Below are 23,747 nucleotides of genomic sequence, written 5' to 3' on the forward strand. Positions count from 1 at the left end.
AGTCATGACACTGGTTATTACTGCCGTCTTTGGAGAGATGAACAGAAACTTAATCTATCTAATAAAATTGCCTCGAGAGATAAACTTAATCTAAACCTTCTTCTGCTATCTCTCAGTATAATCTAATGGATTTTTCTTGGTCTCCATTGCAGCACAAGACAGCTAGGCAGAAGATAGACCCACCACGTTAATTAATCTACTTCAGTCTTGTCAAATGGACATGGTATTTGGAAAAGGAGTTGGTGCTTTTGAATGCATTGGGACCCCATATTTAATAGAACTCATCAGATGGGTGCAAACACAGCCTTTCAGGTGAAAAAGAATACTCAATTGCCATGCCTTGTGATTTAGAGAACTTTCAGAGGGGTACAGTGGGGAAGTGGGAAGTCAGGGATAGCCAAATACATTGTTAAGAATCTCAAACCTATCCCAGGGACCAGTGGTTGAGAGTGGGGAGAATAATGCAGTCACTATAAACAGGAATGGGTCTAGACTCTGGGAAAGCTACTGCCCATTAAAAAAAGTCTACATAGCCTAATATTATGAGAACACACACTTGTCTTGTCTATGTTGACTGATACCTGTCTGAAAGAGGAGCTTGTTAGGAAAGGATGCTGGGTTTGGTCAGGTACCCATGTCTCTTTATCTAGGAAAAGCTTAGCTGTCCTAACCCTCCAAATTTTCAAGTTCTCTAGTCCCTTTGGCAGGTAATCAGGCTACACATAGAAGTCACAGCCTACAGACCAGAGGACTAACTAGTGTCAGAATTTATATGTCAAGATCTCTGCCCTCTGGACCCCGGGACTTCCTTTAGCTTTCTCTCTCCAGATCCATTTCCTCCTACTTAAGGTTGAAGGGAGGCTCTGAAAATGGAAGCCAATCTTTTTTAAAGCCCCCAGCTCCCACTGAAGGAAATCATACAGAGATGTGTGACAGCCACTCATGTGCAAAATAAGCAATTTATTTCTCCTGGCATTGAGGGGGTTGTCCCTACTGTCTGCTGACTGCTTCTCTAATACTTTGTTCCTTTTTATTTTCTTTCTAGCCTAGATCTTTATACATGGACATTAGTTGACACACATGCTCTGCCACATTAGCCCATGTTAGCACATTAACCTCCCAATAACACCACAGAATATGCACCTTCATATTATACCTAAGAAAACCCATTCTCTGCTGATTTACTGAACTATTCAGCCATAGGGTGTTTAGTGACTACTAAACAGAATGTGCTTAGTGGTGGTGCTGTTCTCTCATGTATAATGAAAGAGATAATGCTTACTCAAGAGGAGATGATCATACATGTATATAGACTCCAAGAGGTGGGCAGCTGATGTGAGGCAATGTCTTCCTAGTTAAGGCATTCTAGTCTGGAAGGAAGCTAAGGAGATTAAGATTTGGGAATCTAAAGGAAGTTTCCTTAATAGGAAGCAAACAATTCATAAGTCTCAGGAAGTTCCTGAAATTGACCAGATACACAAGACACCTCTTCAAGGTTATATAATAAGTAAGGCCTGCTGAAGAGACAAGACCAGCCAAGCTGCCTTGAAGGAGACTCTCCAAACTACAGTGCTTTCTGCAAGTCATACAGAGCTCCAGAGTTTCCGTTTTCCTAAGTCAATGTCCATACCAGGGTAGACTTTTCTGTAATGCAGCTATCATTGAGTGCTTCCTGCTCCTCTAAATAACCACGCTCACCCATGCCTGCACTCATGCGTGCACATGAGTGCTTGAGCATGCCTGCACACACACACACGCACACACACACACACACACACACACACATTCTCCTGTAAATAACCTCAATAAACTCATTGGTTCACCCATTTGCACCATCTGCACTAAGTACTCATTTGTTCACATCTCCCAAGGGAGTGAGTCATATAACAGCAATCCTGAGAGCCACCTGTGGAGTGTTCTCATACTCCAGCCATCATATGCATCCACATATAGGATAGGCTCTCTCCTGTCTCTTGATCAGAGTATGGACACTCCTGAACCTCAGTTGGCCCTCTATAAACTCGGGGTGAAATGGAGCAACATCCACATATACTTGTGCCCAGACCATAAGCACACAAGTGGTGGTATGTAGGAGTAGATGGACTAAACCTTTTTTATTTTTTTAAGGCATTTTTTTTCTAGTGCTTCCTAACAGGTGACAATCATCTGATTTTCTTTCTTATATCACTGGAGAATGACTCCCTTATCCCCTGGAATGGGAGGTATGCCCTGCCCTCCTCACCTTTCCAAAAGCAATACCTCTTTTGTCAAGATAAAGTCATCAGGTGACAATACTGTGCCATATAAAGAAAGCATCTCCATACAGATGAAGGAAGACACTTAAGCCCAGGGGTGCCCCTTCAGTTCCCTTGAGGAGCACAATCCCTCCTGTCACTTTCTTAGAATCTTCAATTTTTTTTCCATCACCTCATCCATTCTAGAACTTCCTTCCTGATGTTTTCATATACTGAATCTCCCAGAAGTGATAAATAGTGCATGAAAAGGCCAAACACTGTGGAGCACACCTGTAATACTTAGAATTGGAGGCAACATGATGAGGAGTTCAAGTCAACCTAGGCTACATGGGACTTTGTCTTCAAAAAGGAAAATCTTTATTTAAAAATCTATTGTGTTTATTTAGTGTGTGTGTGTGTGTGAGAGAGAGAGAGAGAGAGAGAGAGAGACATTTGTGCCAAAGTCAGAGTACTATATTTGTGGGAATCTGATCTCTCCTCCCACCCTATGGATACCAGAGATCAAACTTAAGGTAGTCAGGCTTGGTCACAGGTACCTTCACCTGCTGAGCCATCTCACCCCCCACCCCCCAAAATTAGTAAAGACAAATCTCCAAGCTCACTTTGCCCCTTTGGAAAGGAGATAGTTAAGTGAGCAGCGAACACAAAATTCAGTGTTCTCAAAGATAAGCCAGAAGGATTATAAAGAAGTCATTGAGAGACACAGACAGCTTGTTGTAACCACAGTGGGGGGCACAGAGGAGGACCACTGTGTAGAAGAGGTGGGAAGGAGGCAGAAGACTGTCTGCAAACATCAACCACTCTGGACAAGATAGACAGACACACAAGTGCAAGCCTTGTGAGTCCACCTGTTTAATTGTATGTTTTCTCCCTTAAAAATAGTTCTCATCAGTGTTATCAGGGTGGCCTCAAAATGACTTTCCCATTATTGCTTATAAACAAACCTTTATCACAGAGAGCTTGCCTGCTGAATTAAGACACCGAGGTAAGCAATCTACTGCTTCTGTCTAGCAGATCAGCTGTTTGTAGGAAGATAACAATACAAAAGTAACCACAACAATCAGCTACTGTAAATTAACTTAACTGTGTGAAATAATGCCTCCCCTATCAGATTAGCTTTCTGAATGACTTTATCCTTAAATTAAAGCTTGCCGGGGCTGAAAAGTAAATCATTTAAATGGTGCTGGGTTTTTCAGGTAATGTCTTAATATATTACTGTAATTTCAATCCGCCAAGGCATGCAGATGGCTTTGGTCTCTAGCTGCCTGTCTTTAAAAACCCTCTCCTGCACTGCCATTTTGTAATTACAGTGCTGCTCTGCTCCTGCCGCTGCAAGATTTCCCAGGGTGCACCAGCAGCCGCACCAGCAGCCAAGGCAATGTATCTTAAAATTATTATTCTTGTGTGGCCCTCGTAACATAAATGTAAATCTTTTATGCTAACGCTGTCAGAGGGTTAGCTCTGGGGCTCCAAGGTGTGCTGATGTAGAAATCACCCACCATCCATCAACCTTGGACCATTTGGGATCTGGCAAATAACTTGCTTTGGGGGGAGGGGAGGTTTTGTAAGCTGAATATTACTTTGGAGTCTGGGTGGTATCAAAAAGTCATCGCCTGCTTTCTTTAAGGGCAGGGGTGGGGGCTATCATACAAAGCAGCCTGTAGGGGTGAGCTTTACAGCCCAGCAGAGGTCCCTGTGAGCACCTGAAAGTCTGGTCACTAATTTTGCAGCGATGTGGGCTCTGTTGTAGACGTTGGAATAAGGTAGTTAGTCATGTCTTTGGAAACCATCCTGGAGATTAACCTCTTTAAGCACCTGTCTTGGGGAGCCTTGCAAAAGAATGCCTTGCTGTTCAGAGGTTGGGGGAGTATATATGTGGATGTCTGACCTTCTCATTTGTTTGGATCTGGGTCCACAGGCCTGGGGCCTCTAGGTCAGTCAAAAGCTTAGTGAAGGGAACTAGGCATCAGGGTGGTTTTATCAGGAACCGGAAGAAAAGGCATAAGAAAGCCCCAGAGGGACCCAAGAAAACAAGATCTAGCATTTAAATGCAAACAAACCCATGTACACTAAGCCCAAGGTGTCTGCACACAGAAGCATAGGGGACAAGTCTCTGGGAGGTAAATGTCTTTTTAAGTACATGAGAGCCATGAGATGGCTCAGTAAAGGCACTGCCAAGCCTGATGACCCTAGTTCAATCTCCAGGACCCTATGGTGGAAGGAGAGAACTAACCATCCGAAATTGTCCTCTGACTTCCACATGCATTCTACCACACACACACACCACAGCACACACACACAAACACACACACACACACACATGCACGCACTCGCGCACCCAAACATACAGAAATAAACAAATGTAATAAAAAAATTAATTATGAGAGTGGGGAAGTAACCCATAAGACCTTGGGAAACGATAATAGTGATAACACTGTGAATAATAATAAAACAATAATAATGAAACAATTACAATGCTCGCCTAGCAGTTATTACATGCAGGGCTCTGTTCTCGTAGATTTACATACTGCACATTCAATCTTTGCCAGCCAGTCTTTGAAGCTATGCTTTATAAACTAGGGGGAAAATGTTAGCAGAGCGATTTGGTCTTCCTAAAGAGAGGAAAGGGGACGACTCTGCTTTTGTTGCCCACTTATTGATAAGCACCGAAACTGGACAATGGGGAGCATAGCCACACCCAGTCTCAGGTTTGTCTTCAAAGGGCAGTAATTAAGTGATTTGTAGGATGGCCCAAAAAGGTGGCTCAGCAGTTAAGAGCACTCACTCACTGCTCTTTTGAAGGTCCTAAGTTCAAATCCCAGCAACCACATGGTGGGTCACAACCACCCATAATGAGATCTGATGCCTTCTTCTAGGGTGTCTGAAGACAGTTACAGTGTACTTACATACAATAAATAGGTAAATCTTTAAAAAAAAAAAAAGTCTGTAACCAGTAAATGTGCCCAGTAAATATATCCCTGGTTGGTTTGGTGGTGACGAAGAGGTCAAGCTGTATCAACATGTGAGTTCATTATCCAAAAGGGTGGGGTTTTATTGATAACAGTAAAAATAATCCCTCAACAGTGGAATGCACGGATGAACCAGCAAACTGCATTATGTAAATCAGCTCGTTTATTCCTCCTGAGAACAACGGTGGAGAGACACTGTTCCCATGGTTGCTTCTACAAAGAAGGAATGCAAGACACAAAAAGATCTACTTCTATACCACAGAGGAAAGGCTAGGGACACAATTTGGGTCCTAGAAGTTAGGCTGCTAATCTTTTTAGTATGTAGTTGCTTATGCCCATTGGCTGGGGGCAGGGTGTATACTCATGCCTGTGGGGGCTAGAGGTCAACATCAGGCCCTCCATCTTAGATTTTTTTAGATAAGGTGTCTCACTGAACCTGGAGATCACAGATTTAGTGAGGCTAGATGGCCAGCAAACCCCAGGGCTCCTCCTGTCTTCTCCTCCATAGCACTGGGGTTACAAGCTCAGGGCACCGTACTAGCTTCCACATGCATGCTGGAGATCCACTTTCCCACCTGTGCCAGCTTCCTTAGTATTTTATTTCTTCTCTCAATCTCTCTCTCTCTCTCTCTCTCTCTCTCTCTCTCTCTCTCTCTCTCTCTCTCTCTCTCTCTGTGTGTGTGTGTGTGTGTGTGTGTGTGTGTGTGTGTGTGTGTGTGTGTCCATAGAGGCAAAAGAAGTCAGATCTTGAGTTGGAGCAGACAGTTGTGAACTACTCAGCATGGGTAAGAAACCCAAGTCTGGCCCTCTGCAAGAGCAGTATGAATTCTTAACCACTGAGTCATCTTCCTAGCCCTTGCCAACCTTTTTAACTGTTGATCTACAGGACACTGAATGTGAAGTATCCATGGATGACAGTACAGTGAGGAATGGAGATGGCTCTTCCAGGGCACCTTCTAGTGCCAAGCTTTGTTCAAACTGATACGTATTGTTTAACTCAACCGTGTGACTCCTGGCTGTTGAAGTGTCAAATATTTGTATTGAGATGTATGAGAGAGATAGCTGCTCATTCTTGTCCTCTAGCTTTGGAATTGGTTCCACCCATCATTTCTAGCATTTATGAGACAACTCAGACATATGCATTTAGGGAAATGTATAAAACTGGATATATATATAAAGACAGATACACAGTCAAATGTGCACAACAGCATGTCCATTGACCATATACCTTATCCTACTCCAGTATTTTTATAATTTTTATTGATGCTGTACCCAGATTAATTTTCACAAGTGTTCTCTGGTTTGCACAATGGCAAAATCAACTACTGGAATTGGGTTCTAAGGTTTTGCTTTGGTTTGGTTTGGTTTGGTTGGGTTGGTTTGGTTTGGTTTGGTTTGGTTGGGTTGGGTTGGGTTTGGTTGGGTTTGGTTTGGTTTGGTTGGGTTGGGTTGGATTTGGTTTGGTTTGGTTTGGTTGGGTTGGGTTGGGTTGGGTTGGGTTAGTTGGAGTTTTTGTTTGTTTCATTTTGTTTGTTTTTACTTTCTTTTATTTTGTTTGTTTGTAGCTATGGTTTTAGATTTTATTTTAGTTTTAGTTTTGTTTGCTTTAAGATGGTCTTATTATATAACCTAGGCTGACTTTGAGATTGAACTTATCCTATCTCAGTAGTGGGATTTCAGGCCTGTACTACCATGCCTGGCATTCCTCACACTACACCCCATGACTCCATAACGATGCTGCTGCTTCTGTTTCTCAGGAAAATCCTAAATGCAGTCCACACATACCTCCCAACCCTACCATGAAAGCTTCAGCCAAATGGCTGAAGCATGGATAAGCACCCAGTGCCAAAATGGCTCACACTGAGATGAGGAGGAGGCTCTTCTCCTTGAAACTTGGAGTAAGTATTGGAATTAGGAACTTGAAGGTGAAAGGTCATGATACCGGGTAGTGATAAGACATGGACAGAAAGCCTCTGAAGGCCGAGACGAATAAACACATGGAGAGATGAAACACTAAGAGGAAAGACTTCCTCTCAGTGGATCTTAACTCCAGATCTTTAAACTTTTCTGGTCATTAGAGGGAGGGGGAGAGATCTTCTCTTTCTTACAAAGTTGTAGCATCAGAGAAGTCAACTCATTTGTCTATGGTCACACAACTCTCAAGTGGGAAAGACAGGCTCCAAGTCTGCAACTATAAAATTTCTTCCTTTGAATTTCCTATAGAACATGTTAGCCTCCAAAACATGCAACCAATAATAAGATAAATATGCACACATCTCTTTTTACCAACAGAACTAAAGGACCTTTGTGTCCATCCTGTACCCCATTTTTCTGACTTTTTGCTGCCCCATCTATAATGTGAACACTCATCTAAAAACAGTATTTATCAATTTTATATCTTTGGTACTAGTTAATCTTTTTTTTTTTTTTTGGTTACAATTTCCATTTTATTTTTACGTGTTGACTATGTTGCTTCTGGAACTTGTGAATTGAATTTGTGTAGTATATTTAAGTTAAAATATATCTATCCGTACACTACTTTTCAAAAATCTATTCTACCCCCCTCCATTTTTGTATTAATATAGCCTCTCTTAAGGACAAATGCTTGGAGTTTGACTCTTTTAGACATACGAATAAATATCCCATTTGATGAAATTTGATATAAAAAATTTATGAGCTTACAAGTTCAGTGTAAGGTGCTAGTTTATCTTAACTGTAAACTCAACACAACCTAGAGTCACCTAGGAAGAGGCTCTCAATGAAGAACTGTCTGTATTGGGCTGTCCTGTGGACATGTCTATGGATGGGAGGGGTGTCTTAGGTAAGCTGATGTGAGAAGTCTTACCTCCAGCGTGGGTGGCACCATTCCATAGACAAGGGCTCCTAAGCTATGTAAGAAAAGAAAAATCAAGATTAGCCCAAGTAAGCGAGTATGCATGAACTTAAATCCCTCTGCACTTGACCATGAATGTGATAAGACTCACTGTCTGAAGTTTTTGATTCAACTTCCCCACAGTAAAGAGCTATACTCCAGAGCTGTGAGCTGTGATAAACTTCCAAATTCTTTTTCCTTTAAGTTCCCTTTTGTCAGGATACTTTAGCACAGCAACAGAACTGAAACTAAAACATCTTTATCTAGAAGAAAAGCAGATGTATGTGCATCTTAAAATATTATAAATGTGTTCTACTCTGTTTTCTTATAAGATCATTCCATGTCAAACATGCAACTTTCTGTAGACACTGACTCTTCGAGATATGTCTATGTTAAGATGGGTTCCTGGAGACATAGACTTCTCCATGAAGGAGGAAGATTGTTGTAGAGGACAACATTATCCACACCTATGGCAGAGTGAGAGACCAAGGTGAGGGGGAGAAGAAACGTGGAATCACAATGTGGAAGCCTCTGTAGGGGCAAGGCCTTCAGTTTCTGGAAATGGAAACAAGTAAGCAAGTGCTTCATCCTGTTCTTCCTCCACTGAGCATCTGGACTGTGCTCTGGAAGAGGGTATGACCTTGTGCTGGTTTGCAGGGACAGAATGTGTGGTGTGAAGCAACTCAGAGATGAAGGGTTTGTTATGGCACATGGTTTCAGGAATTCATCCTGACAGGCATGGCAGCAGGAAGCTCCAGAGCTAGGACTCATGCCTCCTTCCATTTCTGCAGAACAGGAAGAATGAAGAGAGATGGTGTGGGAGATATGTGGTTGTTACATCTGTGACATCTGCCATCCAGTTTCCACCAGGGTTCGCTTGGATGATCCTGCTGGCTAGCTTGATTGTTCACGTCTCTCATGGATCTATGTGCATCCATCCTTCCTGAAGTTGAGCCCTAAGTAAAAGATCTTGACAGTTAGAAGAGGGTCATTCTTTGGTCCAGAGTAAATGAGTAGCTGTGCTCTTCTGTCAGAGACTCCAGATCAGCAGAACCTGATTACAAATGTCAAGCTCTACCTCCTAGCAATGGACTACATCCAGCTATCTCCCTCCTATTAAAGATTCCACAAGTTCCTGGAAAAGCACCACCAGCTGGAGACATGGCGTGCAAACCCAGAGACGACTCTGCAGCAGACATTTCACATTCTAACTACAAAAGACCTGAAGCCATGCAGCTTTCTCAGGCCAAAGACACCTCTGAGAGAGAAACATGGCAAGACCATGCAGCAGAAGGGAGAGTCATGGTCCTAAAGAGGTAGCTAAGAAGAGCCACCATCATCCATCACTGGCCACAGCCATTTCAAGGCTGAAGTCTTCAGGGAGAAGGCACTGCAAGCTCATTGTGGATACACCCAGAGACCAGCAGCTCTTAATCCCCCCTCTTCTCAATTATAATGTGCAAGCCAGCGAGGGAATGCCTTGTTTAAGATTTTCAGAGTAATAGGCTATTATTTTTAAGGAGAAGTAATCATCCCTGAGGGCCGCTGACCCGCAGGCTTCCCATTTTTCTCCTTCTTTTTAAAGCTCTTGTGACCCAAGGTACCAGAGCTGCAGCGTTATGTAAGATGCTCCAAGCACAGAGATTTTGAACTTGACTTGAAGTCTTTCTTTAATATTCAATAAAAAGTTGGAGATTTATTGGCCTATGGCAGAGACCAATTTCCTGTTACATGGACCAGAGAGGAGATTAAAAAAAGATTTTTAGAGCAGCGCCCATATTTCTTAAGAGAGGCAAAGAACGGAGCTCACCTAATTTTGCAGATCTGGCTGCTAGCACAGTTCTTTTCTTCAGGCTGATCTGAAATTAGAAGGCTGGAACGGAAATCCTGCAGTCTCCCCACAGGGACCATTTCACTTTTCCTTTGAGTAACAGCCCCGTAAGAATCGTCTTCACCACTCTAAGGTCAAGGTTGGAAGTGGCTGAGTGTGAAGAAGATTGAAGACTGTGCCACAGGCTCGGTGATGTACATCACTGTGCTTTCTGCAGCCAGAGGTGGGAGAAGTAATTCTAGCAGACTTCTGAATTGAAAAGCTCTGTTGCAAAGATGTGGGACAAGGCCACAGGAAATATGGCAGGCCACAGTGACAACAGGTTGGCATGAGCTATTAATTCCCAAAGTGTACCAGGATCAGGGTTAGGGATCGGAGTTTGAATTCTCGATTTGTCCATTATTGACTCTGTGACCTTGGGACTTAACCTTTCTGTGCTTGTCTGCAAAATACAAATTGCCTCTATGTTATTGCAAAATGGTTGTAGATAAAGTGCGAGAATACCTCCCTAGCCCCAAGGGGGTCCCAATAAATATTCAGAATGGGCTGGGAAGGGAGCACAGTTGGCAAAGTGCTTGTTTTGCAGTCATGATCTCCAGAAACTACATGTACATAAAAGGGCAGCATGGTGTGCACTTATGACTTCAGACAGTTGGTTCTCACTGGCCAGACAACCTAGGCTCCTTGGTGAACTCTGAGCCAATTAAAATCCCCATCTCAAAAGGGGATGTGTGTGGATGGTGTCAGAGGAATAACGCTCAAGCTTAACCTCTAGCCTCCCCATGCACATGCACATATACATTCTCAAACACTAGAGTGTACATGCACTCTCACACACACAGGAGCATGTGCACACATACACATATACAAATGCTCAGAATGTTAAGCTAGACTTGTTATTCTAATTTCCCATTGGTTCGAGACCAGTGCCAGGGTCTGGATGAACTTATTAAAGAGGCACTCCAGTGACATTGAAAAGCCAGAGATTGAGTTCAACTGAATCATCCCAAGATACACTAGGCTCTATCTAACCTAAGCCCCAGAGATGCATCTGTGAAGGAAGTTTGAGTCTGCAGGTAGAAAACCCATGGTTCTGAGCAGGAGGCAGAGGCATAAGACACAGCCAACCTGCCCAACTGCCACATTTGCAGGTATGTCCAATTCCAGAAGGAGTACAGAACAGGGAAATGCAGAACAGAATATGGAACAATTCCTCAATCTTTCTGGTGACATCTAGGCCCTACCTAATGCTCTCATCCCTATTGTCTACCTAAAGTTTTTTGTTTGTTTTTTTTATGTCTTAAGATGGCAACACTGCTAACTTTCCTTTCAATGCAGAATGGGAGTCATGAAGCCTGTTCAAGAGGACACTGAAAAATCACCCTAGAAACACGATGTTGGAATAAGGCTTTGAAAGATGAGAAGAGTTTGACAAGGCAAGTCAGATGGAGAGAAAGTCCAGGCAGAGTAAAAGTGCAAAGGCACAGAAGGTAGCAAGTATGAGTTTAAAAACCTGAAGTTCCCAGTGCTGTGGACTTGAGGCCAGAGACTTAGGGTAGAGATATAATAAGAGAAGAAAGCATCAGGGCCTAGATGTCACCATAATGAGTTTAGGAATTGTTCTATTTTTATTTCTGTTACTATGATAAATAAAAAATATATAAATACACTCTGACCAAAAGCAACTTATACTTCCAGATCACAGTCTGTCACTGAGGGAACTCAGGAAAGGTACCTGGCGATAGGACTGCTTGCTATTCCAGATAACATTACCTCTGACCAAGGAACTCATAACTAAGAGAGTGCAGCAAGAGCCATGGAGGAGGATGCTAACTAGCTGTCTTACTCATGGGCTCACACTTCCTTATACAGAGGAGCCCTGGACTACCTGCCTAGGAATGGTGCTGCCCACAGTGGCCTGGAACTTCCTATATTAATTAATAACTAAGATATTCACCCAAAGACATGTAAACAGGCCATTCTGTTCCTAGTAATCCTCACTTGAGGCTCCTCTTTCTCTCAGAGGCCTCTGGGCTGGGCCAAGTTGAAAATTAAAGCTAATAAGAGCATGTGTCCTGTAACCAGTAGGAATCCTGGCTGTATGTATCCCCAGATTTCCCCAGTCCATCCTGTTCTTGATCTTTCCCACATCACAGATCCCTGCTCAGTGTTCCAGGTCAGATTTTGGAACGTTTTCTTCATGTCATTAGGATATTTAAAAATAGCATGAGCCAGCTCCTCTGCTCTATAACAGTTGAAGATCAAGGAAGAAAGTCTCCTTTTATCCTGGCTGGTGAGTATGGGAGTCCAGAGGACCAGAGAGAAGGTCAAAGGATGTATGAAGAAGGAACTGTACAGGAGCAGCAATGGCAGGCACTCCTACATCTGAGTCAAAATCCATCCACTAGAGAACAGGGAAAACTACCGCAAAGACTGCTTTCAACTGTTCGGGAGTGGGAAATAGGAAATGGTTGAGATCCTTGAAACATTTCTCCCATAATCCCCAGCATTTTTTTTCTAACCCCATTGGCAAGAACTGGTTCACCTGTTTATCCCTAAACTCATCATCATGAGCAAGGAGTCATTCAATTACTGTGACTGGTTCACTCCTATCATGAACCCTTGTCCTACAAGTGAAAGAGCTAGTCTCCCACATTTCCTGAACATATCTCTGCCTAGAGACACTTAAACTACATGGGATTTTGTGAAAGAAAAGAGAGACATGGCTACCTGAAGGGAAGCCAATTGTCTCTACCCCAGGAAGTGATGGAAGTGTCTCAGTAGAGAGGAAAGAGGCAGCAGAAATTAGGACATGGGCTGAAGGCTAAGAAAACAATATTTTTATGCTGAGGAGTGGGCAAGACATCAGCCAAGTAGCCTGGAAGATGTAGGTATGTTGGTGGATACCTGAACCCAGTGCAGAGATGGGAGAAAGCCAGCCTGGCCTACATAGAAAATTCCAGGCTAGCCAGGGTCACATAGTGAGACCCTGTATTATAAAAGAACCAAAGGACACAGAATGTAACCAGCCAGGAAGAAGAAAGCAAGTGTGTCCTGCTGCTGTCATGGAGAAACAGAAAGAAAGAAGCATAAGGATAAGGGGATGCCATTTGTGAGAGTTTAGGCTTTGTAGCTGTGCCAAAAGGGTTGGGCTTAGGGTGGCAGTTAATGCCCAGAGGAATAACTTTTGACTAATAGAATTCCAGGCACAGAGGCTCCTGGCTGAGAGACCTTCCAACCTGGCTTGGAAACCAGACCTTCTAAATGTCTGCTCCAGCTGGAGCTGAATCTTGGGAAATTTCTATCCCAGAAGCTCTGGCAGAAACTGGTTTCAGGGAAAGTGCTTCTTTGGGATGCAGGGAGCTTTTTATCTTTCCCAGGCAGAAGAAAGCAACAACTTCTGGCAGAGGTGGCAGGGTTCTGGGAGAGCCTCCTCTCCCAGATTAGAATTAAGCAGAGCCTGTCAGCAGACTCACTGAACACCCCTCCCTGTGTCCTCACCCAGCTGGCCATAGTGGCTACTGCATGAACAGTTCTGAAAGGAGTGTGTTCCATGTGGATATTGCACAGTCTCGTGAGACCCCCCTCTGGGAGTTTGGAAAGTGCATCTGGTTGGAAGGTACCATCTAGGATAAATAAAACAGACAAACTGTCCTCAGCCCCAGCCACGTTTTCAGATTCCACCATTCACAAGAGCCCATCCATTTTCCTGTGTTTGAGCTAGTTGGATTTGGGCTTCTGTCTCATGTTTCAAAATTGTCCTGTCTATTACCCTGTGTCTGGCTCACTCTATCTGAGCCCTGGTTATTTCCATTCTCAAAATGGAAACAAATAGCATCCATCCTGCCTAGATCCTACATCTGACATGAAATTGTTTCTGCAAAATGTTGAGTGTTACAAGGATATAAGTCATCTCTGAGTACACAAGCCTGGTTATGTAGAAAGCGGCAGAGCTCTCGATGCAGCTCTGTCTATTCCTCCCCCATTGGTCTTTCCTCATTTCAACAGATGACAGAATCCAGTTGCTCTGTCTGAAACACATGAGGTCATTTTTAGTCCTGTACATTCTCTCCTGCACCATATGCAGTCCCTTGGCAAATATTTAACTTGGAAATGTGTCCCCAGTTCTCAACTCCTCACAAAGATCCCTGTCACCGGTAAGAATTAACCCACTCATAACGTGGCCATCCAACACAGCCCTCCCCCAGAGAAAGCCACAGCAATCAATCCCTGTAAACTGAGATTTGGCCTCTATGTCCCATCGCTCCAGCCACACCCTTTCAGCCCCATAACACCCTGGTCCCACCCTCTCAGCTCCTACCTTCCTCCCAAGTGTATTCCCACCCCATCCCCTTGCGTGTTTTCTTTTGTTTTTCTTTCTTTTTTTTTAATTAGGTATTTTCTTCACTTACATTTCAAATGCTATCCCAAAAGTCGCCCATACCCTCCCCACCCCACTCCCCTACTCACCCACTCCCACTTCTTGGCCCTGGTGTTCCCCTGTACTGAGGTATATAAAGTTTGCTTGTCCAATGGGCCTCTCTTCCCACTGATGGCCAACTAGGCCATCTTCTGCTACATATGCAGCTAGAGACACGAGCTCGGGGGGGATACTGGTTAGTTCATATTGTTGTTCCACCTATAGGGCTGCAGACCCCTTTAGCTCCTCGGGTACTTTCTCTAGCTCCTCCATTGGGGGCCCTGTGTTCCATCCAATAGCTGACTGTGAGCATCCACTTCTCACAGTGTTTGCTAGGCCCCGGCATAGTCTCATAAGAGACAGCTATATCAGGCTCCTTTCAGCAAAATCTTGCTGGCGTATGCAATGGTGTCTGCATTTGGAGGCTGATTATGGGATGGATCCCCGGGTATGGCAGTCTCTAGATGGTCCATCCTTTCACCTCAGCTCCAAGCTTTGTCTCTGTAACTCCTTCCATGGGTGTTTTGTTCCCAATTCTAAGAAGGGGCAAAGTGACCACATTTGGTCTTCGTTCTTCTTGAGTCGCATGTTTTCTTTACCTGACTGGAACACTTCTTCCACCAAATCCTGGCAGAATTCAATCCTCCAATAAGACTCCTCTCCTAAGTGGTACATACCCAGACGGTCCTGCTAAAGCAACAGAGGGAGACAAACATACCATAGACACATCTTCTTTGACACTTTGTCAAGCCGCTGCCCTGCTTTGTCAACTTTGCTCACTAGAGTATTACAAGTCAATACTATACTATTTATCTGCTAATGTCTTTTCCATCCAAAAAAAGAAAGACCAGGAAATTCTTCTGTCTTATTTACCATTTCACCACCTCCAAATCCTACAATACAATAACCAGGATGAACATTGTACATGGAACAAATATTTGAATTTATGCCCAAGTTGACTAGCTTTAAGAGAGCTGTGTGTGATTATGTATAAGTATATATAATTTTTCTTTGTTCACCGTAGATTCTACTAAACCATATTTCCACCAAGATCAAAAACGTGTTCTTTCCAATGTAACCAAACAATTTTATTTTCCCCCTAACCTGATGGAGACTACAAGAATAGATAGTTCCTGCAACCTGGACCTGAGTGTTGCCGTGTTCCCTAAGCTCTAGTGCTCTCAAGTACCATGAAACTTGGTTGTTTACTTCGCTGGAAAGATATGAATCCTAATGGCGCACGCCTTTCATCTCAGCACTGGGGAGGCAGAGGCAGGCGGATTTCTGAGTTCTAGGCCAGCCTGGTCTACAGAGAGAGCTCCAGGACAGCCAGGGCTACACAGAGAAACCCTGTCTTGAAAAAAAAAAAAAAAAGAATTCTAATTATTCCAAAATCGTCTCTGGTTAGTAGCATCATAGAACCACAGTCCCACCTGATCTCAAAAATGGCTGAGTTGAATATGTGTATTAGGTTCCCAGGGTAGATGCTTAACAACATCAGCTTCCTGTCAGGAAGGTGTGTGTGTGTGTGTGTGTGTGTGTGTGTGTGTGTGTGTGTGTGTGTGTGTGTGTAGGCAAATCATTTAATGAGTTTTCTAATCATTCTACTTGATTCATAAAAAACAATCATTGCTGAAATATTTGATATTATAGTCTGTGCTAGTCAGTGTGCTAAACACTTTATTATCTTGTAATTTAATTTAGGAAGAGAATCACAAGGGAAATAAAACTGCTATTCTCCAACCCCTCCCGCCCCAGCTGCCTAGGAAGGCAGCCCTATCTCAGTCTCCCACCCTCAGTAGACATCATATCTGCCAGCCTCTCCTCACTGTCACCACACACTAAAGCACCAAAAGCAGGAAGCAGAGTGTTGAGTGAGCCCTAGACTCTGTGCTTTCCTTCCCCCATCCTCCCATCCCCCCTCCCATTCCCACTCTCGTTGTATGATGAGCAGAGGATTTTTTTTTCTCATCTTAGTTGATTCTTCTGCTGTCTATGGTGCCTACCCTCATAGGAAGATTACAGCCATGCCTGTCGACCTCAGGAGGCATTACCTACCTACTTTGTCCAGGGCAATGTTAGCAGAACCATGAACACTCCTCTCTCTGCTGTGATTCTAAAAACTAGACCTGCCTCACTAAATCTGTTCTTCCTTCTTCAAGAGCTGAAACATCTCAGAGACATCTATGTTGGCAAAGTAAAAACCCTGGCTAGTCTACAATAGGCTAAAAGATGACCCTTCAAAGTCACTTGTTACTGAAGCACAACTTATCACACCCTGACTAACACACTACTTTAACAAGAATAGAGGCTTCAGAACCACTGAGTTCTGTGAGCTTGCTTGTTACCACTGCACATTCTAGCATGTCCTGACTGATGCACAACCTTGACAACACCCTGCTTAGATTAACAACAGTTTCAAACTACATTTCCCAATTTATGGGTCATCTTCCAAGTTTCTATGACATACTTTTGGATGTCATTATGACATTAGTCTCTGTTTGCATTATCAAACGAAAGTGACAGATAATAACTATCCCATGCTTTCCAGAACTTACAGCCTCCTTTCTGCGCTGGGTAGCACTGGGTAGCGCTACTGGTGCTTGTGAGAATGCTGATAATGATCAACACACAAACAGCTGAGATCCAATGAACTTCATTTGCAGATGCTGAGAGTTAGTTGCACATCACTTGCATATGTCACAAATATTATTATTCTTTGAACTTTCTTGAAAGAATTTTGACACATTTAAACACATTTTTAGCTAAAACACTATCCAAAAAAGGCATGGGCCATATGCCTTGGTCCAGTGTGATGATGCCTGACCTAGAGAAGATTTCAGAGTCCTGGGTGTGGCACTTGAAGAACCCTTTACAACATCATCCCAATGGCTTGCTCTACTCTGGGTTTATGATGCACTAAGCTACAAAGCCACCCTGATCATACACATGCACATTAATCTTAGGGCTGAGATCTCTGACACAACAAATATCACATTCTACATAGAAATTATTGCAATGTCTGTTTTAGTTGCTCTTTTAAGTTCCTGAAGACCGGGGCTGGTGAGATGGCTCAGTGGATAAGAGCACCCGACTGCTCTTCCGAAGGTCCAGAGTTCAAATCCCAGCAACCACATGGTGGCTCACAACCACCCGAAATAAGATCTGACGCCCTCTTCTGGTGTGTCTGAAGACAGCTACAGTGTACTTACATATAATAAATAATAAAAAAATAAATAATAAAAGTTCCTGAAGACCTTGAATGCATTCCTAGTCCTAGCCCCAGCCTCAGCCCTGGCCCCGTCCCCAGCCCCAGCCCTAGCCCTATCCCTATCCCTTACTGCTTGGCATGCTGAGGTAGTTTACAAATCTTGGCATTGTTAGTATTGGGGGCACAAATAACTCTTGGCTGTAGGATGTCCTTTGTACTGTACAGTGCTTAGAAGCATCCAACAGTTCTGCCTACCACTCCAACAGCACAGCCTTCCCAGTTGTACAGTGTGCCTAGAAGGAATAACTATACTCCATAATGCATCCAGGTGCATCAGACTGTTAAACCAAGGACACCAAAGAGACTGGAATCCTCCTGCCAGGATTATTGTCTTGGAAGAAGAAAATCATGGGCCAGCCAGAGTTGAAGCTTTTCTCTCTGAGAAGGTTGACAAACCTACAGGGACAGTGAGAGACCAATGTGTGTAGGACCACACTGACTACTATGCGTCCCCTAATTCTATAAACTTTAATCTCACTCAAACCCCTAAAATGGATTTGGGGAATGAGGGACTTCTTAAATATCTTTGTCCCTCTCTCCAATGTGACAACATTGAATAAATCTTTTTTCTTATTTTTAACATTGACATGGATGTTAGCTTGAATATGATAGCTGAAAGTGATTTCTTTGGACACAGACTGAGACCCCAAGTTCTGTAACAGTTGTGACAAACTGTTATAAAACAGAACTCCAGATATTGCCAAATTCCTTCCTACCACCTCACCCCGTGAAAACATTGTCATAACCATGTAACCCTGGGGCTCCCGGAAGGCAGGAGTCAACGCTCTTCATAAAGCTTCACTGAGCTGTGGTCTGGTGTATAGGTGACCTCCATCATATAACTGCTACGTGAAAACCATGAGCACAGCAATGAAAAGCATCGGTTCCATTAGCTTCTATCCAAACAATGTGTTTAAAGACCTAATTCTAGTAATTGTGTTTTCTTTTTTTTCCCTTTGCCATTGCATGGAAGCCAGTTTTGTAAAGTCTGAGCATCATAAAAGGACTATCTCGTGCATGCACTGTTTTATTTATGCTGCTCTCACAAGTGCTGTTAATGCTGCATCTGTTTTACTAGCAACCCCCTTTGTTTTATATAGCACTTTATATTTCCCTGAATGTGCAAAGACCTGAGATTTCTATGGTCTGCAAGTGGATAAATCACTGCATATGGATGGGGCGGGAAATGACAACAAAAAAATCTCCTGGAGTCATGGCTCAATTCTCTAGTGCATCCTGGGTGACATATGCTAACGAGAAGGTATAGCTGAAGCTGCTCACAGGAGAAGAGAGCAGAGAGAAAAACAGCACTCACTAGCATTATGGGATCTGTTGGGAAGATTGGATAATCAGCCCTTTCTTGCTCCACTCAGAGATGCTTGAAAGACATCCACACAGTCATCAGGACATGTCCAGTGTTCACAACATCTGGAACCCATCTGAGCAGAGTAGTTCCTGACCAATACCTCTGACTGGCCAGATTTGAATAGTAAACATGGCCTGTAACTGTGGTCTCACAGAAATGAGAATAGTAGAATTAGAATTTCTAGAATCTAGAGGAACAGAGGTAAGTCACATCGTGACCTTCAACCATAGAACCTGGGCTCCAAAACCAATTCTTTACCTTTACTAATTTGAAAAACTATGGACATTTATTTTCATCTCAGTGTGCCATAGTCTCTTTTTCTTTGAAAAACAACAACCACCACCACCACAATAATGGCCGCAACACCTCCATTCTGATAGAGAGATTGATAGAAAGATTAAGAGATGAATACATGAAAATGTGCTTAACAAAGTACAATAAAAAGAGACTGTAGCACACTGAGATTAAAATATATGTCCATTGGTTTCCAAACTGGTAAAGGCAAAATTAGTTTTGGAGCCCAGGCTCTATGGTTCAAGGTCACAATGTGACTTATCTCAGTAGGCATACAATAAATCTCACTCATTGTTAGCAAGACCCCTTGGGACTTAGCATAGTAACAGGGCTCAGTACCACCGGAAGTTACAAGAGTTAGCGTTTGGAGATTATTTAGCCCATTTCTTTCTGGTAAGAGCTATGAGCCCTGAATCACTACTGTATACACAAACATACAAACACACACACACACACATACACACACACACACACAATTTGAGCATAAAGGTGCTATGATACTTATCAACCAGGTGAAAAAATGAAGACAAATTTTAGTTCCCATGTGTTAAGCAACATGCACCAAGATTTGAGTTTCAGTTGAACAAACTGTTACCCCCTTAGCCATGGGAACACATTCGAAGGCCCTCATTAGAATGTGTTAGACTACGGATAGTAGGAACCTCTATCTATATCATGTATTTTCTTTTTGTTTCTTATACTTATTATTGTTATTGAGTATGTGTGCATGGGAGCACACACAACACACACATTTGGAGGTCAGAGGATGACGTTTTTGAGTCAGTTTCTCTTTATCTTTACATGGGTTCTGGGACTGAACTACTGCCAGTAGTTCATCATCTTGTGCATCAAGCACTTTTACTTCTCGAGCTTTCCTGCTGTCCCATGCCATACATTTTCTATAGAATCACACCAACTATACAGTTCAATGTATGTATTCTGTACAAGAAGATATTAGCAATGGTAAGTAACAAAATAGAAGAAGCTGAACTGTATGGTATAACTAAAGTTAGTGACAAATTATGAATTGTATATTCTAGAGTCTTCCATTTAATATTTGACCACAGGTAACTGGAACTCAGAAAGAAGGATGGCTATGCCCGTGTCACTAGAGAACAGATGGTCACTGAGGTCATTGACCTGTCTGGTTTGTATCTTACAGTACCTCAGCCTTCCAGCTCTGGGTCAGGAGGATGGCGAGGTGACGGAATGTCCTCATGGAACTGACAACTGAGTTAAGACCTACAGGAGAAGGAAGCAGAAGGACACCAGCACGTCTGTATGTCGCCCTGCGTTGTGTGTTTGTTGGTTGTCTTGTTTCATTTTGTTTTCTTTTGTTTTGTGTTTTCAGACGCAGTCACGAAGCGATCAGGTTTACTCACACCCTAGGGGAAGATGAGAAGACATGTGTATTAACATTGAAGGCCATCTTTTATTAGTATTTCTCTGCTTCTGCAGCAAGGGAGAAATATATTTATTTCAAACCCTAACAAGAGCTTGCTTTTGGACCCATTCCTTCCTGAGTACCCTATTTTGATAATCCTCCCCTGGAGAGCAAGTCGACCCAGACTACAATGATTGCCATGTTCTAAATTTAACTGACCGCATAGATGCATTACCTGCACGATCACAAGAGCCTTTGCTCTCTCGGCCTAGAGAAGCAGGATGTTTACGACCTGTTTATAAATGTCTGCATAAAATACAGCTTCAGAGGCTTGTCTGGGAGTGGGCTACCTGGAGTCAAGTGTGTCTTTTAAAATACAATGCATCACTTGTGAGAATGGTTCTGTAGTCTCTTTCCACTCCTAGCCCCTCTCAAATCCATTGCTCTCCCATAAATAACTATATGAGGTGATGGCTTGACCATGATTCTCATCATGCCCCACCTATATAGGATGTCTTCCCTGGTGGATTTTTGTTAAGAAACAAAATACAACTTTTATTGAGATCAATAAAAGATTAAGGTGACAAAGTGATTTATTGAGTATGGAGGAGGCTCATTTTTCCCTCACCATCGCCGCAGCTACTAGAAAGGATGTTTTTCTACCCTGGGTCTTCAGGAAAGTTAGGAGAAGTCGAGACTCATTTATCAAGTCAAAAGAGAGTGATTAAAAACCATAAGGGAACTGACAGAACACACATGAGCAAAAGTTGGTATTTTGCTAAAATACGCTGGCCACAGAGTGTGGAGAGATGAAGGGAACACATGGGGTCTTATGTGAAATGAAGCTTGGTGGGAGGTGGGAAGCTCTGGGTCAGACAGGTGCAAGCTGAGCTGAGGGCATGGAAAGAACTGAGCATGGGAACCAAAAAAACAAAAAACAAAAAAAAAAAAAAAACAAGCTGTGAGCTCCGGAGCCTGATCTTCACATGGTAAGGAAGAGCCAGGAATCCTCGGACTTCACAGAGGATTGCAAATGCAAGGTCTGCCTGGGCTACAGACTGGGCTCAAGGCAAGCTTACACAACTTATAAAGACCCTATCTCAAATATATACAAATTTTAAGAAAAAAAAAAAAAGGGCTAAGGTTAGCTCAGTGGTAGAGGGCTTGCCCATTGTGGTGGTTTGAATATGCTTGGGCCAGGGAGTGGCACTATTAGGAGGTATGGTTGTTGGAGTAGGTGTGGCCTTGTAGGAGGAAGTGTGTCACTGTGACGGTGAGCTTTGAGAGAGCTTCCTCCTAACTTCCTGGAAGCCAGTTTCCTCCTGTTTGCCTTCAGAACAAGATTTAAAACTCTCAGCTAGCTCCTCCAGCATCATGCCTGCCTGGAAACTGCCATGCTTCCTGCCATGATGATAACAGACTGAACCTCAGAACCTGTAAGCCAGCCCCAATTAAATGATGTCTATAATAAGAGTTGCCTTGGTCATGGTGTCTCTTTACAGCAATGGAAACCCTGACTTAGAAACCATGCCTTCTCCACAACATTCTGCCTGCAGGTAAGGTATCCTCACACCTCTTCCCTTCCAGAACACCAATATTCTAATTCTTTAAGGCAAACACAACACAACCCAACACATCTCACTCTCTTCTCCAGTGTCCTTTACATGGCTGACACCGTGAACAGCCTCCATAGGTTATCACAAGAAACACTGTGACTCTTGTTCAGTTCTGCGTTCTGAACCTCCAACCTGCGTGGGATGCAGTTGATCTTTTTAACACAGAAATCCATGAGCTAGCTGAATGCCAGGAAGAGCTGCATGGAGGGCCAGCATGGTGGTGGCATTGCGTTGTATGGGTGATCACTATTGCTGCTGTTTTCATTTTCACTCTTGCTGCTGCTAGGGTTTGCCATGCTGGAGACACAATTTAGGGCTGTGTGCATGCCAGTCAAGTGCTCTACCACTGGGCTACATCCCCAGTCATTTTTATTATGATTTCTGTCCGCCTTATGTTTTTGAGAAACAGTCTCTCTAAGTTGCACTAGCTAGCCCCAGACTCTCTTTGTAATCCAGGAAGGACTTGAACTTGAATCTTCCTGCCTAGACCTCAAGTAGCTGAGATTGCAAACTTGCATTATCAAGCATGGCAGGGATGGGTGTGTTATTATCTCCACTCTTCAGAAGAGAAACTTCAGGATCCAGAGCTTCACAGGATTCTGAGGCAGAGCTCTTGTCCTCAGTTTCCCTTTTCAGTCCATTTCTATAAAGAGCAGCATTACTCACCACATGCTGTCCCCACAAGACAAATATCAGAAGAAGATTTAAAAAGGACCTCCAGTGAGAGAAAGGCAGACTCAAAGTCAGTAACTGCACAAACCTGAAGGAAGGCCCAGCCTCTATGCTACTGTGAGGGGAAATTATGGCTTCCCATTTTCAGCCTCAAAGACGCATGCACCTCCTCAAGGCAGAAGGGAGGGGCAGAGAGCAGAGCTTCCAAGTTACCACTCATTGCAAGTCCCCATTAACTGTTTAATGAGTCGATTTTTAATTCTGACATAATGATACACAATGGCATGGTTACCCTCTGGATCAGCACTGCCATACACCCCCCTCTTGTGAAAGCTAAACTAACCAAGCATTGATTTTTTTTTCCTTAAGTAAGCCAACACAATTCCACTTCTAGGAATTCATCCTGCAGATAGATTTGCATTTGTGAGAAATGATGCTAGGGCTGCATTATTAATTATAGTCACGTCTGTAAGAGAAGAACATTCAGAACTGCCCAAAAGTCTATCAACAGGGGACTGGAAGGATAATAAATGCATGTTTTGGTAATTATATAATAGGCAGAGAGTATACAAACCCAAGTTATTCTTCATGTCCTGATGGGAAAGGATTCTAAAAAAGGTTAATAAAGAAAAGATGATAAAAGCCTGTCTGTATTTCTTGCCACTACAGGTAGGGATGGGTGCTGATGCATACATACAGACAAGCACACATGGATGGAGGTTACTGTACACATATAGACACATGCACAGGGATGGATGCTGTGCACATATCTAGACATACACACACAGATTTTATAT

The sequence above is a fragment of the Mus caroli genome, unplaced genomic scaffold, assembly GCF_978045245.1.
Source record: "Mus caroli unplaced genomic scaffold, Mus_caroli_1 scaffold_17, whole genome shotgun sequence".
Classification (NCBI taxonomy): domain Eukaryota; kingdom Metazoa; phylum Chordata; class Mammalia; order Rodentia; family Muridae; genus Mus; species Mus caroli.